Source organism: Pelodiscus sinensis, chromosome Z (genome assembly GCF_052426305.1).
Source record: "Pelodiscus sinensis isolate ZL-2025 chromosome Z, ASM5242630v1, whole genome shotgun sequence".
NCBI classification, from domain to species: Eukaryota; Metazoa; Chordata; order Testudines; family Trionychidae; genus Pelodiscus; species Pelodiscus sinensis.
Genome location: NC_143085.1, coordinates 955,537 through 973,128, shown reverse-complemented (window position 1 = coordinate 973,128; position 17,592 = coordinate 955,537). Strand labels below are relative to the sequence as shown.

The following is a 17,592-nucleotide window of genomic DNA, read 5'->3' as shown; positions in this document are numbered from 1 at the left end:
CAAAGCCAGCACTGAGCAATTAAAAGAGTATTTCTGATCAAAATCAGCTTCACACAAAAACCCCAAAGCCCACTTTATAGAACACTGTTTTGCCTGCCAAAGTATTGGTGTAGGCCAATAAACCCCCACTCCTCTGCCCAGAATCAGTCCACAAACCGTAAAACAATAGGGCTACATCTACATTGGCACGTGCCTTTGTGCAAGAGCATCCGTGCCACTGTAGACGCTTTCTTGCGCAAGAAATTCATGTTGCCTGTCTACACTGGCCTCTTGCGCAAGAGGGCTTATTCCTGAGCGGGAGCATCATCGTTCTTGTGCAAGCAGCCCTGACTTCATACATTAGAACGTCAGTGATCTTGCACAAGGACTCCTCACCCATGTAGGCAGGCAGCATGTTTTTGTGCAAGATCGCGCACAGTCTGGGTGTGTGCGTGTGTCTATATATTCATATACTAACTAGTTTGCCATTCTATACACTCAAACATGGTGTATTGCCTGGTCATCCTATAAATATCCCATGTTTTCTTAACTTCACTTGTGTACCATCCCCCCCCAAGCTAAGCTATAGCCTACATTAAATTGAATAGTACGTACTTTGGTCTGGCCAGACGGGGTCAGACCCAGGGCCCATCCAGCCCAGTGTCCTGTCTGCCCGCAGTGGCCAATGCCAGGTGCCCCAGAGGGAGTGAACCGAACAGGGAATGATCAAGCCAGCCCCAGAGGCTAAGTGGAATATGTGTGTGTGTGTGAGTTTAAACTGTTAATTATTCCATTTAAATATTTCTTTTAATTACTAGATTTTACACACACACACACACACACACACACACACACACACACACACACACACACACACACACACACACACACACACACTTTTAAAACTGCTCCAGAATTGCTTGCAATAAAACTTGTTAAAGGTATAGTTTGTCTACTGTGGGTTTCTGCTGTTCTGTGATGCCGATTAAATGCTTGAATAACTGTAGAGAGTCCCTCAGCGGTAGTAAGGAAGGTGGCGCCGCGTACAATGTCGGCCCCGACCTAAGTCCCTTGCAGCTCCTCTCCGCAGGGTACCAGTCCCAGGGAGGAGGCGAGTTCGATCAACTCCCGGCCCGCAATGAAAGTGTCCGGGGTCGATGGCCAAGGGATCTCTTCCACTGACAGATCCTGAACCTCGGGGCTACTCGCCCGGGAAACTCTTGGGGTGTCCCCCTAGCAGATGAACCCCCCGGTTCTGTCTCAAAGGCGACCTCCCTTTCCACGCCGTCTTGCGAGCACTCGGTCCACACCAGGGACTGGGAATGGTGCCAAGGTGCCAACTGACGGTCCGACGCCATGGAGTGTCTGGCGCGGATCCCGTACCCCATGCCGACCCGGAGGCACTCCTCACGGACGGTGCCAGTTCCAGCTGAAACACAGAATCCAGCTTGAGTCTGGCATCGCTCACATTTGGGCCTTGGTTTGGAGGACTTGCAGATCCTGGAGGGGTCTGTCAGAGGCCTCCACTGCTTCGAGCACTCCTTGTGCACCTCTGCAGGGCACAGGCTTCAGGCACTGCACACAGGGTGTGAAGCCGTGCGCCGCCCCCCCCCCGGAAGTTACTTCTAATCACACAAGCAGCTAGGATACCACTCACCTACCCCAGAACTACTGACAAGATAAAAGGGGCTGCAAGCCGAGCGCTCCAGCCACCCGCCTGGGGCAAGAGGAACCGAGGGGAAGAGGGCCAGCGGGGGTCTGTATGCGCTGATATGCCGGCACCACTCTGGGGGGGGGGCGCCCACTGGCCACACGGGCACTGCTCAGGGTAAAACGCTTCTGGGACTCATGTACACGGCGCGCACCTCAGCGGAGTGGACATGAGCCAGCACTCCAAGAGCGTACCGGGCAGCGGTCCCGTCTGCACCACCGGAGTAGGGAACGCAAGTAACTGTTTACGGACCTTCCTCGTTGCGACCTGACCCTGGGAGCACTAGTCTCTAGCAGGTCCCTGCCAAGACGCCTAGTTCCATGAACACAGACAGTGGGAGGGGACTGATGGGAGTTCGCCGGGACTGTTACTTACCTGCCTCCGCAGGTGTGGGTCCAAGGAGGTGTTCGCGGAGGAGGCGTCTGGCCGGGCCGCATGCTCCAGCGAGAGCGCCCCTGTGAAAAGCGCACATCAGGGATCAGTGTTCCTAGACTCCCGTTCCCCCAACTGCAGCAGCAGGGTCAGGTCTTCCTTCGGCCACCAAAGCTGGTCCCAACCCGAATCCCCGTCAGGCACAGACCAGCATTCCTACCACCACCTGAATCCTACCCCCGGTGTCCTAGGACTAGCTCTGGGGCCCTGGGAGTCTGAGCAGCGCATCGGCTCTCCCCGTTACCTGTGTAGGTCCTCGCCAGCGAGTAGGCACAGCCCCTTGCTGCCAGCTCCATCGCTGCGGCCCTCCTGGTGCCTGCTCCTCGGTGCAGAGCATCCTGTACCACGGCGCAGCCGAGTCCAGTCCTGACACGCTGGCAGCCAGTGGCTGCTTGCCCTGCGAAGGAAGCAGTTGGAGCCCCCTGAAACCTCTGGAAGGGGCGGGGCACGGCACGGATGAGAGGCTGGACCTTCCCCCATGCCAGACAGCTGAACCCGGAAACCATTGCTTGGAGGACAGCTTTGAGCTAGCTCCGCCATGCTGGCCATGCAGCGGGCCCAGGTACCAACGACTGTCCATGCTAGCCTGCCCCTCACCGCTGGGTCTGGTCTGCCCTGCCACCAAACACGTCAGAGCTGTGCTCAGACAGTGACAGCAGCCGCCGCGCCCCAGGAGCTGCAGGCAGGTTGGGAGACCCAGCCCCCTCACGCATCACGCGGATACGTTTGGTTCCTGTGCAGGGCTCTGCCCACCCAAAGCAGCCAGCCCCACTCCAAACGTGGCTCTGGCTGTCCAAGGGGCTGTGGGCTCCTCCCCGGAAGCTGCCATTTTCTCAGGGCCTCGCTGCATTGTGGGAAAACCTTCCTTTTAACAACCATGAGTGCATGCTGTTGCCTAGGTGGGCAAGATCGAGGGCAGCCTGGTGTGTAGGTTTCCCAGGCTCCTGTACTGCGGCACGTGCATCTCTCGCTGTTTTAGAAATGAGCATCTGTCCGTGAGCTCAAGCACACCTAGAGCAGGGTGGCTGAGCCGCACACAGCTCTTGGATTAAAAAAAATGTGGCTCCTGCTGCTTCTGAGCCGCACACCCGGACTGCTCACGGCCAGCCACTCAGCGCACGTGCCCCAGCGCCTGCACGGAGAAGTGTGTGGTGGCAGCAACGGCTCTGGAACCCAGGCATTAGGTTAGAGCGGGGGAGGGGGTGCCTGGCTCTGGGGGAAGGGAGAGGGATGGGGTTCGGGGTGAGGGGGAGGGCTGGGAGTGCCTAGCTTTGGGGGAGGGGAGGGAGGCATAGAGAGAATGAAGACTTCCTCGATAGAAGGCAACATTTAATCCTGCAGGCTGAATAGCCAGCCAGAGCAGTACAGGACAAGAAAGAGAACTGGCAGCATGTAACCAGGGCCTGATGAAATGCACCCTAGAATGCTCAAGGAGCTGATGGAGGAGGTATCTGAGCCTCTAGCTACATCTTTGGAAAATCATGGGAGACAGGAGAGATTCCAGAGGACTGGAAAAGGGCAAATCTAGTGGCCATTTATAAAAAGGGAAATAAGAACAACCCAGGAAACTACAGACCAGTCAGTTTAACTTCTGTGCCAGGAAAGATAATGGAGCAAGTAATTAAGGAAATCATCTGTAAACACTTGGAAGGTGGCACGGTGATAGGGAACAGCCAGCATGGCATTGTAAAGAACAAATCATGTCAAACCAATCTGATAGCTTTCTTTGATAGCATAATGAGTCTTGTGGCTAAGGGAGAAGCGGTGGATGTGGAATAGCTAGACTTTAGTAAGGTGTTTGATACGGTCTCACATTACATTCTTATCAATAAACTAGGCAAATACAACTTAGATGGAGCTACTATAAGGTGGGTGCATAACTGGCTGGATAACCGTACCCAGAGAGTAGTTATTAATGGTTCACAAACAGGGAGGAACTAGTAGGGGAAGTAGAGATGCGTGACAACCTGGGAAGCAGTGATCATGAGATGATAGATTTCAGGATCCTGACCAAAGGAAGAAAGGAGAGCAGCAAAATACACACTCTGGACTTCAGAAGAGCAGACTTTGACTCCCTCAGAGAGCTGATGGGCAGGATTCCCTAGGATGCTTACATGAAGGGGAAAAGAGAGCTGGCAGTATTTTAAAGACACCTTATTAAAGTGATGAAGTTAGTTTATGTTTAGCTAGAAGCCATCTTGTATAACAGAAACCATTTCAGCTTTTTGTCTTTGCACGTAGGCCAGAGTGAACTTTCTATCACCCCATGCACCAGGCCAAGACAGATGTGCTATTGGAATGTGTTAATTGGGCTGGTTCAGAGAGGAGAGGTACTCCCTCGTACCTGTCCGCCATCATGTTGATAAGGCTTTGTTTTTCCTAGTCTAATTGATTATTTCTGTAATTGGATGCCCTGACGTCAGACTGTTTGGTTAAGGGTATAAAGATACTAGGATTGATTGTATTAGGTAGCCTTACTGGACCCAGCTTTGCTGAGACCACGTTTGGCTCACTTTGCTTTTATTGGCCAATAAAACTGTCTGTTTAGCCGCGTAAACTGAGTGAGGCGTTTGCTTCGACAAAAGGCACAGGAAGAAACCATCCTGATGCACAGAAAGAAAAGCAAATATGGTAGGCGACCAGATTGGCTTGCCAGGGACATCCTTGGAGAGATTAAACACAAAAAGGAAGTTTACAAGTGGAAACTTGGTGACTAGGGCGGAGGAGTACAAATATACCCTGCTCAAGAGTGCAGGGGAGTTATCAGGAAGGCAAAAGCGCAACTGGAATTGCAGCTGGCAAGGGATGTAAAGGGTAACAAGAAAGGTTTCTACAGGCGTATTAGCAATAAGAGGGTGATCAGAGAGGATGTGGGGCCCTTACTAGATGAGGGAGGTAACCTAGTGACAGATGATGTGGGAAAAGCTGAAGTACTCAATGCTTTCTTTGCCTCTGTCTTCACCGACAATGTCAGCTCCCCGACTACTGCACTAGGCAACGCAGTATGGGAAAGAGGTGGGCAGCCCTCGGTGGGGAAAGAACAGGTTAGGAACTATGTAGAAAAGCTAAACAGACAAATCCATGGGCCCAGATTTAATGCCTCCGAGGGTACTAAGGGAGTTGGCAAATGTCATTGTGGAGCCTTTGGCTATTATCTTTGAAAACTCGTGGAAATCGGGAGAGATCCTGGATGATTGGAAAAAGGCAAATGTAGTGCCCATCTTTAAAAAAGAGAAGAAGGATGATCCAGGAACTACAGACCAGTCAGCCTTAACTCAGTCCCTGGAAAAATCATGGAGGGGATCCTCAAGGAATCCATTTTAAAGCACTTGGAAGAGAGGAAAGGGATTAGGAATAGTCAGCATGGATTCATGAAGGGCAAGTCGTGCCTGACCAATCTGATTAGCTTCTATGATGAGGTAACTGGCTCTGTGGACGTGGGGAAGTCAGTGGATGTGATATACCTTGACTTTAGCCAGGCTTTTGATACGGTCTCCCACAATGTTCTTGCCAGCAAGGTAAGGGAGTATGGATTGGATAACTGGACTGTAAGGTAGATAGAAAGCTGGCTAGATTGTTTGCGAGGCTGAAGCAATCACTCTTAGATCTGAGTCTCTCCCTTGTTGTTTTTGAACCTCTCATATTTGCAGCCTGGGACAGGCACTTCGGATTGTGCTAATTTACTTCTCAGTTCAGTTTAATTTTTAAAAACTCACAGGACATAATAGGGCAGTCGTGTTACATTTAAAATGAAATAGCGGAGGGCTTATTTCAAAATTGGTAAACCTCATTCCACGAGGAATAGCGCCGATTTTGAAATTGCTATTTCGAAATAAGCGCTGTGCAGATGCTTATTTCGAAATAGGGGACCTCCAGCCCTTCCTAGGGTGCCCTGCTCGCCGCCCTGGCCTCAAGGTAATTTCTGATCTGATGCCCTGCCGGAACTGGTTCCAACCAGCCTTAAATGTGATTCAACGTCCACCCAGTGTGGACGTGCTATTTCGAAATAGAAAAACGCTATTTCGAAACGCATTTTGTGCATATTTGAAATTAGATATTTCGAAATAACGCTGTAGTGTAGACATCCCCAAATAGCTCAGTTCGAAATCCGGCCCTCCGAACACTTCGATCCGGCCCACGGATAGCATCCGGCCACTTTCTACTTATATCCTGCTGCCCCAGCCACCCAATTCCCAGGCGGTGGGTCAGGCGCCAGGATCCTGTTTAAATGGCTCAAGGCTCCAAGTTCCAGCGCTGCCCCGGCAGGGGCCGGAGCCGTGAACCCTTTAAATAGCTGCAGCCACCCCAGGCGCCTGCCAGGCAACGCCGCAGCAGCAGGGCTGGGAGCCGCAAGCCCTTTGCCGTGTGTTTAATTCAAAGCCTCTGGCCCCAGACAACTCTGGGGGGAGGCTAGTCCCCAGCCCCGCCACTTCTGCCATAGGCCCCGCCCCTTGCAGGAGTGGAGCCGGTGGTACTGTAAAACTCCATTGGTCCAGCATCTAATGCTCCAGCACTCCTGATGGTCCATCACCATCGGGAACCCGGAAGTGCTCCGGGCAGCTGGAAAACTGGAGCTGCTCTGCGCCCAGCTTCCCCAATTCAGCCGCTGCTGAAACTGACCAGCAGCTGAATTGGGGAAGCCGGGGCCAGAGCAGCTGGGGTGCTTCCGGGTTGGTCCCGCAGCACTGAGGGGCGGGGCGGGGCGGCACTAAGGGACCAACCCGGCAGCACCCCAACTGCTCTGCCCCAGGCTTCCTGGAGTCAGCCGCTGATCAGTTTCAGCAGCAGCCGACTTGGGGACACCTCGGGCAGAGCAGCTGGGGTGCTGCTGGGTCGCTACTGAAACTGACCAGCAGCGGCTGAATGGGGACGCCTTGGGCAGAACCAGACTATCAGAAGCGGGGGCTATGAGGGGACTGGGGTGGCATCCCCACCCCATAGTCCCCCCTTCTGATAGTCCGGCATATCTGATAATCCGGCACCCCCTGGGTCGTAAAGATGCCGTATTATCGGAAGTTTACTGTACTTATAAAGCTGCTCCCTCGTAAGACTGTGCTAATGGTGGCAGTTTCTGATTTGTATGATTGTAAGGAACTGCTCCTGTCAGATATTGCTGCCCAAGTCAGCACAATCCTACAGGGAGCCGTTACACACCTGTAAGTGTGAAACGCTGCTCTTGTCAAACACCAACACCAGATCTAGCCAACTCCTGCAGACCGAGCGATTGTTACCATGCTTCAGGCTTCTCGCACAGGAATTACATCGTGTGTCTTGCTTACAACACTGAGGTTTGAGGGTTGTTGTTTTTTGGGGGAGGGGGAGGAGGGGTTGCAGGAGTTTTACACTGTTCACTCGTATGGAGCTTGTGGTCCAAAGTACCTGCAAGCCCCCCTCAATGTGTTCTCATTCATGACCTATGTAAGGACACTCTCTAAGTAGTACCCCAAAAAGCTACTGGCATAAAACTCCTGCTGCTTTGGAAGAAATGTAATAAAGTCAAAGTATCCTGCTGGAAAAGTACAAAAGTATGCCATGTACTCAGGTATCCAGAAGTAAAAAGTAGCCGTCCCATAGAAATCTATGGTTTTCCATCCGAGATATCATAGGGCCCCATTATTTTTCATACACACACACACCCACCCACTGTACATTTAAATATCTGTATAGATACTTATAAGTGTGTGAGAGAAACGACAACACCCATTGCAGATGATGATGCTCTTATGGAAAACTGCAGAGCAGGGGGGAATCTTTCTTGGGTCGGGAGCCACTGACCTACAGAAAAGTCAGTCAGGGGCCACACAAGTGAGAGGCAACACCCCCCAGCACAAAGAAGAAACCAAAGCCCCTCACTGCTGTGGCCCCGAAATCTGGCCCAGGGGCACTCCGGGGAAACCCTCCCACGAGCGGGATCCAGCCTCGCGTTCCCGCGGCTGGGGGGAGGAGGAGCGGCAGGCTGCAGCGCCATGCCTCCCCCACATGCCGCATCCGGCCCATGCAGCTCGGGGTCCCCACTCCTGCACGCAGGGCCAGCCGTAGGGGAACTTGCGTTTGGCGCCCTTCCCCCCCATTTCCCTTGGAAGCCACTCTGTCCCTGGCGCCTGAGTACAGGGCTATAGTCTCTCCCCCTTGCAAAGGGAGTTCTCAGTCCCTCTTGGCCAACCCTTCCTTTCACAGCTACACGGCTTCCCCTCGGCATTGGGGGCCTCCCACCATCCCCCCTCGGGGCTGGAGCACACAAGATCTACCACCCCGCCCCAGCTGGGGCCCACGTCGGGCCGGGTCCCGTTTGGTTGGGTTTTTGCTCCTCAGTTGCACGTGGCCCGAATGACTTTTCGGTGGGTCAGTGGCCCTTAGGGGCGTGCTACAAATGGACGAGGGAGTGAACAGTTCTATCAACCAACCTGTCTGGCGTCAGGATATTGATCTTGTGGATCTTGCATGGGCTGTGGTGGTGGTTGCTGCCTCGTCACCAGGGTGAGAGCCACAAGGGGAGTGAAGGAATATTTCTGACTGGTTGGGGGAAGAGACGACCCCTGGAACGCCTCAGAGCTCTTCTCCGGGTCTGTGGCGCTCAGAAGGGCTGATGTCTCACCAATCAAAGTTGTTCCAAAATTTAAAAAGGTTTGACCTCCCCCACCTCGTGTGTCTGCTTCTTTTTAACCGCTTTAACGCCTGAACACTGCAGCTCAGCTCATTACCGATCGTCAGACCTCCCCCATTACTTCCCAATGACTGAGAATTGTAAAAGGACAAAAAGCTTCAAACATACTCTGCCCCTTCCTAAACCAGACAAGTTTGTCCAGCCAAGCCTCAGTAACTCACCCCCCACTCACTCCCACTGGGGAAGAAGAGCAGCTCCCCCTCAAACTGAGCTGATGGGGGGGACAATTGAAGGGCTCCCCCAACTATTCAAGTGTCACCCCCCACATAGCCAGTAGTCCAGCTCTGCCCCGCAGTTTCCCTAGGGGATTCTTAGGGGAAGGGGGAAAAATGGGGGATGGACCCAGACCTGCTCCACACTAAACACCCAAATAGCAGAGGTGCTCCAAACCCCAGCCAGCCAACACACACACACACACGCACGCACACACACACACACACGCACACACCCCCTGCTCCAAACCCCAGCTAGCCAGCCAACACACACACACACGCACACACGCACACACACCCTGCTCCAAACCCCAGCTAGCCAGCACACAGAGGGAAGCTGTACACACACACACAAACAATTCTTCAATCGCCACCGAACTCAGCCGTCCACCCAGCGCCTCTTCCAGCACAGCCTCTGGCCACAGGGCTTGGACAGGAGGCCCTCTGTCCCAGGGAGAGCAGGGAGCCCCCACTGCGGGACAGAGGATTTCCCTGAGACCCTGCCCCGGCTGAGCTGGTGGCTAGGTTTCCCCTGCCATAGCTGCTGGCCCCAGGTATGGTCCTGAGACTATTCCTATGCCCCGGACAGACGCTTGTGGCTCAGCCGGGGGCCCAGCCGGGGGCCGGCAGTGCCTGCCTAGTGGGGATGGTGACATTCACCGCATCGGGGATACCATTCCCCCACCTTTGCGCGGGCACTCTCTCAGTGCAGGGGGCTGGGGAGGTGAGGGGACGGCAGGAGAGCTGGGGAAGGGCCAGGACAATCCCCCGCGCCCATCCCTCCCTCTCTTCCTCGGCTCTGCCTATCCCAGCAGCAGCGGGGGAGGCACAGCAAGGCAGCCCCAGCTCTCCTTGCTCCCCAGGTGCCTCCCTCGGCTTCTGCCCTTATATTTGGGGGTTTGTTACCTGGTGGCCCCCGGTCTCCGAGCCACTGTCCAAAGCACTGAGGGACCGTCCAGGTGCACTCTTCTAGGGCCCAGGGTGGCGTGCCGTCGGTGTTTCCTGGGCAGCAGGCTGGGGCGGGTCTAGGCAGGCTGTTCATGCCGAGGGGGTGGAGATTCAGGGTCTGCTTGGGCCATTGGATGGGTACAGGAGCAGAGGGAAGATGGGCAGTCTGGAGGGAGGTGGAGTGCAGGAGCAGGGTCTGGGCAGGACGGGACAGGGGCGGATTACTGGGGACACCTCCCGGAGCTGTGCGAACGGCTGTATACTAGGGATGTAAACTACAGCTACAATGTACGCATGTCCCTGTTAACAATCCTCCCAGTTACACCGTCCCACGCGCTGCGGACTGCACAGCTTCATACTGCAGCGCAGGGGACAGCCGGCGCCCAGGAGCAGGGCTGGCAGCCGGGAAACGACACAGCCGGAATGGAAGCCAATCAGCTGATGAAACGGTGACACCCTTACATCCCGGTCCTACACGGCTGTGCGCCTGTACCCGAGCGGGGTGCAGCTTGCAAGCGAGCGGGGACACAGAGCTTCCCTGTGCAGCTCTTCACAGAGCCGCGTCCTCCCTTCTGAAGAGGCTGCCTGCGGCTTGCCCGGATCTGGCTCCCGAGACTCAGGGTCCCTGTAGCAGGACAGGACGCGCTGCTCCAAGCCTAGGAGCCCCTCCCCGCGTGGCTGACGCATCAGTGCCGAGTTGCCCTGGTGCTGGGCGTGGGAGGGAGTCCAGAGCCTCCCAGCCTGCGGGTTTTCCACCCCGGCCTTAGAGGGGCCGCCTCATTCAATTAGGCAGGCGAGGACTTTTTCCTCGAATCGACCTGAGCATTACCGACAGGGGTGTGTGCAGGGGAGGGGTCATTAGCACCTGGAGCAGGGATTCCCAGCAGGCTGTGCGGTTCTTGTGTTGGATCTGTTCTCCAGTCTCTGTCCAAATGGAGCGAGGCGCAGGAGGGGAGGGGTTTAGGTGCGTCTTCCCCCGTGGCTGCCGATCGGCTTTGGTTCAAGCCGAGACTGGGGCATTAGCCTGCCTGGCTGGCAAGTGCTGTAAAGTTCCAATGAAAGGCAGCAAGTGCTGTCCGAAGACCACAGCCCGAATGGCTCAGGTCAGTACCTCCGGCTTCCCGGCCAGCCCAACACTAGCACAGGGCTAGCAAAGTAACAGCAGGACCATCTGCAAGGTGGCAAAGCACCGATGAAAATGGGTTGCAGTGAGTCAGAGACCCCCCGGCCGAAGCTCAAACAAAGCTGTGAAACCTTACGAGGCTTCATGTCCCCTCTTTCGCCCCTATGAAATGCAGCCAGCAGAAACTTATACCCTGCGTGGGCAGGGGCTTCAGCAGAGGTACTGAGCATGCTCAGTGCCCCTAAAGTCTTCCTATGGGGAGCAGCTTTCTACATACCACCAGCCCGCGACCACGTACTAAAAGTCATTAAGTGCCACCCAATAAAAGTATTGCTGCCTCTGCTGTACGTGCATTACTACCCTGAGACTGCCTGTTGCCCCAGTCGCGGTCAGAACAAGCAGAGACGCTGACTTTCCAAACTGCCTGGGAGTGCTCAACCCGGCCCCACCCCTGAGCGGTGCCCTCGCTCCCCCCCGGCACATGGCAAAATGTCTGACTGCGGCGGGGCACGGGGAAGAAGCCAATCAGCGGGGCAAGCAGGGAGTGGATCGGGGGAATGCTGAGAACCCCCCATTTTACCCCCGCGGCTCTGCAGCCCCCACGGAGGCAGCACCTAGGTGAACCATCAAGACCCGATGGTCCGATCCTTTCCCAGAAGCCTGGAACCAGCAATCGATCGGTTTGAATTCACAACCTCTTCCCCTCGCTCAGCGCCCAGCTGGGTGCTTCTTCAGCTTCATACAAGTCTGGCGTGTGGCACAGTATAAAAATGTCCACACAGCAGCCTGCGGCTACCAGAGCAGGCAGGCAAACTGTCCCACAACACCCGACACGTGAGCACACAGCGCTGTGGTGCTACGAACCCTGGGATACAAGCTCGGAGAGCTGCGCTGCTTCTCGCAGCCCTGGGGGTGGAGGGCATGACAGCACAGTGTGGGTTGTGCTGGCATGGGTTAGGTTACCAGGGATTAGCTTATTCCCTGATTTTTTACTCCAGGCTTAGCATCGCTAGCCCAACAGAACAGAGTTGCCGCCTCTCGCCCAAACCTACCACGAGACTCCGTGAAACCCTTTTCACTTCGGCGGGAACACGCGCATGTCCCCTCTCCGGTTTTCATCAGCACTTGTGGATGAATGGTGAGAGGAAGCCCTGGGCATGAATACGGTTCAGCAGTAAAGGGGATCAGAGATGTACGGGCTTTTCGCTCTGCAGCACAGAGGCAACACCGAGAGCCACTGAACTGAACTGTAAACCCAGGAGAGGATGGAAACCCCGTAAGCCGGAGCCTGGAGCACCACACTTCCAGCTCCTCGTCCCGGCAATGCAAAGGTGCCCCCGTTTCGGCACGAAGGGACTGTACTACACACACACGCGGTTCAAACCTGGGCGGCAGGTGTGTTCTCAAGGAACACTGAAGGAAAGCGTCGTCCAAGTCCGGGTTCCCAAGCCTGGCCTGCTCTTGGCAGAAGGCCCCGACTGCTGTGCTGGCAAAGGGCAGCTTCCTCTCTTGCAAGGGGCGTGTGTCCTCAGGCTCAGGTTTCCGACTCGGACCCGCAGACATCTTGGGTCCTCCACAACTGAGCCGTGGGCTCGGCGCCAGGGTCCCACGTCGGGAAGAGACGGGCAGGCCTGACCCTGCAAAACAGAACCAGGGCTCAGAAACAGGGTTCGCTCTACGGCTAATTGCAACAGCTTCTCGTCAGTGTGAAAAGGACATGTTAAGGCCTACCCAGTGTATGTCAAATGAGCACTAATTTAGTTGGAAGTGTAAAAGGAAGGCAGCATTGTCAAGATACAGGAGACGTAAACGAGAAACCCAAATTTGATTGGATGACCAACAATAACCCCGCTTTTAGGGAAGTAAAAGTAACAAAAACAGGAAAAGCAACAAAGTGCTGATAACCCCAAATAAGAAGCAGACAAAAGTAAAATACAATGCCAAAAAAAAAGGGGGGGGGGGGCCGAATGAGACAACAAAAAGTAATGTCAGCAAAGTCAGGCAAGAGGAAAAATACCGAAACACGGTAAAAAGGTTGAACTAAACAGACCAAAAGCGGACGGGTTGCGAATCCGAAAAGCCAGGTCTGATCAACCAGGGCTCCCTCCCCAGCGCTGAATCTTGCTGTTGCTCGTAAGCTCCGAAAGGGGAACACCGGTCATAAGTTGCAACAAAACATCCAAAAGCAAAGACATAAAGAAAAGAATATCTCCTGAATCTAAACAATGCTTCTATCCATCTTAAGGTAAGTATTCCATAGGTATGTCTGAGAACGCCACGAACTGTTCAAAGGTAACTTTGGCGGGTAGAACTGTAGAAGGGGTTACTGTTCTCCTCTTTTTTCTACTCTGTAAGGATAGTGAATTAATTTAAATTACACATTAGTTATACAAGTAAATAGAAATCAAGTCTTTGGTTAACCCCAAAGGGAAGTATTCCTCTGTCCGTGGTATGAAACCCTTTAAAGAACCAAACACTGGTTACCAAAACTCCCCTCGCTTCCCCTCCCTCTGGGGGGCTGGGTTTCCAACAGCTACTGGCTGCATATGGAGAGGAAAGGTTGCAGGGAAGGAGGAGAGCAAAGCGCCAGTAAGAGCACAGGCCCTCCCCTGGTACACACAACCACATACACACTGCAGCGAACTGCAACCGCAGGCAGGGATCTCCAGCCCAGCAGCCAGCGTCAGGTGCCCCAGAGGGAGTGAACAGAACAGGGAATCCTCACGTGATCCCTCCTGTGGCCCCTTCCCAGCCTCTGACAACCAGAGAGAAATAGGCACGTTAGCCCTGTCCATCCTGGCTAACAGGCATTGATGGGCCTGACCTCCATGAATCTAGCTAGCTCTTTTTTGAACCCTGGTAAAGTCCTGGCCCTCACGTCCTCTGGCGAGGAGTTCCACATGTTGACTGGGCACTGTGTGAAGAAAACCTTCCTTTGGTTTGTTTGAAACCTGCTGCCTATCCATTTCATTGGGTGACCCCTCATTCTTATATGATGGGAACAAGTCCAGAACCTTTCCTTATTCACTTTCTCCACACCAGTCATGAGTTTATAGACCCCCCATCATAGTCCATGTAGTCTCCTCTTTTCCAAGCTAAAAAGTCCCCGTCTTGTTTCTCTCTCTTCATATGAGACCTGTTCCAAACCCCTCATCATTCTGTTGCCCTTGTCTGAACCTTTTCCAATGCCAAGAGATCTTTTGGAGATGAGGCGACCACATCTGCACGCCGTATTCAAGCTGTGGGAGGCCTATGGGTTTACATAGAGGCAATAAGGTATTTTCTGTCTTATTCTCAATCCCTAGTGAGTCCTGTAACTACACCAGCACCTTCTGAAACTGACCTTGGGGCGGGCAATGCCTGTGAAATGGCTTCACCACCACAAGGAATGGCAATGGTTGTCCAGGGGCCCGGCCAGGCCGCTCCCTCTGGGGCCCCTGGCATTGGCCACTGTGGGCAGACAGGACCCTGGGCTTGATGGACCTTTGGTCTGACCCCGTCTGGCTGCTCTGATGTTAAATAAATTGGGACTCAAGGGGGTCCCAGCTCTTCCACCGCTGCATTTTCCAGGCTAAGCGTCCAACAGTGCAGCATAGAGGCGCCTGACCCTGCGGCACGTGGGGCTGCCTGAAGGAGTGCTGCCCGGTCTATCCACCAGATCGTACCCTTCTGGCCAGGGGGAGGACAAGGACTCTTACCCTCACAAAGGGCTTTCCAGCAGCATCCCTAGGGGTGCAGTTTTCCAAACGGCAGTGAAGTCAGCGACGGCAGGGCAGCAGCCCCTTCCTTTGCACATCCCTGCCCCGGTCCCAGAGGGGGCCCTGCAGAAGAACAAAGAAAAGGGTCACGTGAAAGAGTGTTGGGATTGAAAGTTTAAGCATAACAAGAGCTTGGCTCCTTTTGGCCCCTGCAATGCCTAGAAGCCAGCTCTGCTCTTCGCCGGCCTTGGGGCGAAGGGAGGGGGAAGGGGAGAGAATCTTGATATACCCAAAAGGGAGGCAGCACCTTTGGCTGCATGGATGCAAAGAACTACCTAGTTCTTATGAAAAACAGACATGAGGGGTCTGAGCAGGAGGCAGGGGAGGAGGGGCTGGAGAAAGGGCTGAGCATGGGGCACTTCAAGGGGGCTGAGGAGGGCAGGGGGAAGGGGCAGAGGGGTTCCCTGCTGACCCCGAAGGACTGGCCCTGGACTCCGACAGTGGAACCCGCATGAGTGGGGTGGCCGAAGGTGCAGCCCTAAGCCCCAAGGCCAACCCCGAGGGTCCGTGCCCCTGGGTCTGATGATATGGCCAGAGGATCCAAAAAGGCCATTGGGCAGGCAGCTGTCACTGTGGGGGCCGAGTCTGTGATGGAGACAGACTGGCCTTCCTTGAGTGGCACTGCGAGCAGGATCAGTGCTGGGACCGGTGCGGAGACCTTGACCAGCGTCACTTTGAGGAGCCGTCTGAAGATGCCCTAGATGTCATCAACTCCATGTGCGACTGAGGAGCACTCAGATGTGGACCACGGCAGTGCTGCAGAAGCTGCCTGCTCCCAGTGCTGGCAGTGGTGTGGCATGGCTGCCGGTTTCCCTCGGTGCGCCGGTGCCGGTGCCGAAGGGGGCAGTCACACGCTCCGGTGCTGAAAGCATCGGTGCCGGGAGGGCTGCACTCTGTACCAGCCCCGGTTCCTCTGTGCCATCACTACAGACGGTGCCGGACCAGACTTCCACACCGGTAGAGGAGGAAGTGGCACCATCCTGTCCCTGTCGCTCCTGGCCCCTCCGCACCACACAGCGTCGGGCCCAGGGAAGATGTAAGTTCAATCTATTCCCGGGCCGCCAGAAACAAATCCGGGGTTGACGGCTGTGGGACCCCTCAGGGCTACTCGCCTGCGCGGGACTCGACCTGTACCGATGGTGCGCGGGAGCGGCAATGGAGCCTCGGGGCGTCCCCCTCGCAGACGCAGCCCCGACCCGTCTCGAAGGTGATCTCCCTCTTCGTGCCTTCTTTGAGCGCTCGGTGCTGGGGACCGTGTGTCGCCCCAACGCACAGAGTGCCTCGACATGGACCCATGCCCCATGCTGGCCCGGGCGCTCCTCAGACGCTGGCTGCGGTGCCGCGGGTTAAAGCGCTGAAGTAACCTGAGTCTGGCGTCGCTCTCGTTTAGTCCTTGGTTGGAAGGTCTTGCAGACCCTGCGGGAGTCCGTTCGATGACCTGCGCCGAGGCGCTTCAAGCTCTCCTCGGGGGTCTCCGCAGGCATCGGGTCAGGCACCGCACGGCGTGAAGCCCTGGGCCCGGGGGGGGGAAGGGAACTGCCTAGGGACTGCGCAAATCCACACAGGAGCCTCCCCGACACGCCTGTGGGACAGTACGGACACCGGTCAGAAGGGCTCGGCGGGCTCCTGGGGCGAGAGGAGCAAGGGGGGGCAAGGGGGGGCGCTGACCTGCCGGCGCCGCTCGGGGGGGGGGGGGGGGGGGGGTGGGCGCTGACCTGCCGGCGCCGCTCGGGGGGCGCTGACCTGCCGGCGCCGCTCGGGGGGGGACCGGGGGGGGGGCGCTGACCTGCCGGCACCGCTCGGGGGGGGGCCCTGGGGGGGGGGGGCGCTGACCTGCCGGCACCGCTCGGGGGGGGGGGGGGCTGGGGGGGGGGGCGCTGACCTGCCGGCGCCGCTCGAGGGGGGGGGCCCGGGGGGGGGGGCGCTGACCTGCCGGCGCCGCTCGGGGGGGGGGGCGGGGGGCCGCGGGGGGGGGCCCGGGGGGGGGGGCGCTGACCTGCCGGCGCCGCTCAGGGGGGCCCGGGGGGGGCGCTGACCTGCCGGCGCCGCTCGGGGGGGGACCCTGGGGGGGGGGCGCTGACCTGCCGGCGCCGCTCGGGGGGGCCGGGGGGGGGCGCTGACCTGCCGGCGCCGCTCGGGGGGGGGGGGCCCTGGGGGGGCGCTGACCTGCCGGCGCCGCTCGGGGGGGGCCCTGGGGGGGGGCGCTGACCTGCCGGCGCCGCTCGGGGGGGGGGGGGCCCTGGGGGGGGCGCTGACCTGCCGGCGCCGCTCGGGGGGGGGCCCTGGGGGGGGCGCTGACCTGCCGGCGCCGCTCGGGGGGGGCCCTGGGGGGGGCGCTGACCTGCCGGCGCCGCTCGGGGGGGGCCCTGGGGGGGCGCTGACCTGCCGGCGCCGTTCGGGGGGGCCGCTTCTCCCGCAAGCAAGGGCCCGGGCGGGGGGGGGGCAGCCGGATCCCGCGCGGGGCCCTGCACGTGACGAGCAGCCGCGGCCGGGCCCGCGCGCCCAACGGCCGGGACAGAGAACGCGCCGCCCCCAGCCACGCGCAGCGCAGCGCCCCGCCCCCTCTCGGCTGGGAGAGAGGCCCGACCGTTCAGCCCCCGCCCCTCCTCACTTGCCCGCCCGCGCGCGCTCCTGCCCCACGTGACGCCCCGCCCCTCCTCACCTGCCCGCCCGCGCGCGCTCCTGCCCCACGTGACGCCCCGCCCCTCCTCACCTGCCCGCCCGCGCGCGCTCCTGCCCCACGTGACGCCCCGCCCCTCCTCACC

General features: G+C 57.2%; 1 long non-coding RNA gene across 2 annotated transcripts; it reads right to left on the bottom strand.

Moving 5' to 3' along the window:
• Positions 1–810: 810 nt before the first annotated feature.
• On the bottom strand, positions 811–17,440 carry LOC102452584 (uncharacterized). 2 transcript variants are annotated; one of them, XR_016348342.1, is made up of 6 exons: positions 17,210–17,440; positions 14,768–16,409; positions 12,454–12,706; positions 2,367–2,519; positions 2,066–2,145; positions 811–1,408 (listed from the first exon to the last, which is right to left on the bottom strand). It is a non-coding gene; the product is annotated as an uncharacterized LOC102452584 (long non-coding RNA). The 2 variants fall into 2 exon arrangements; XR_012895926.2 differs by lacking the exon at positions 17,210–17,440 and having other exon boundaries at positions 14,768–16,477.
• Between the last annotated feature and the right edge of the window lie 152 nt (positions 17,441–17,592).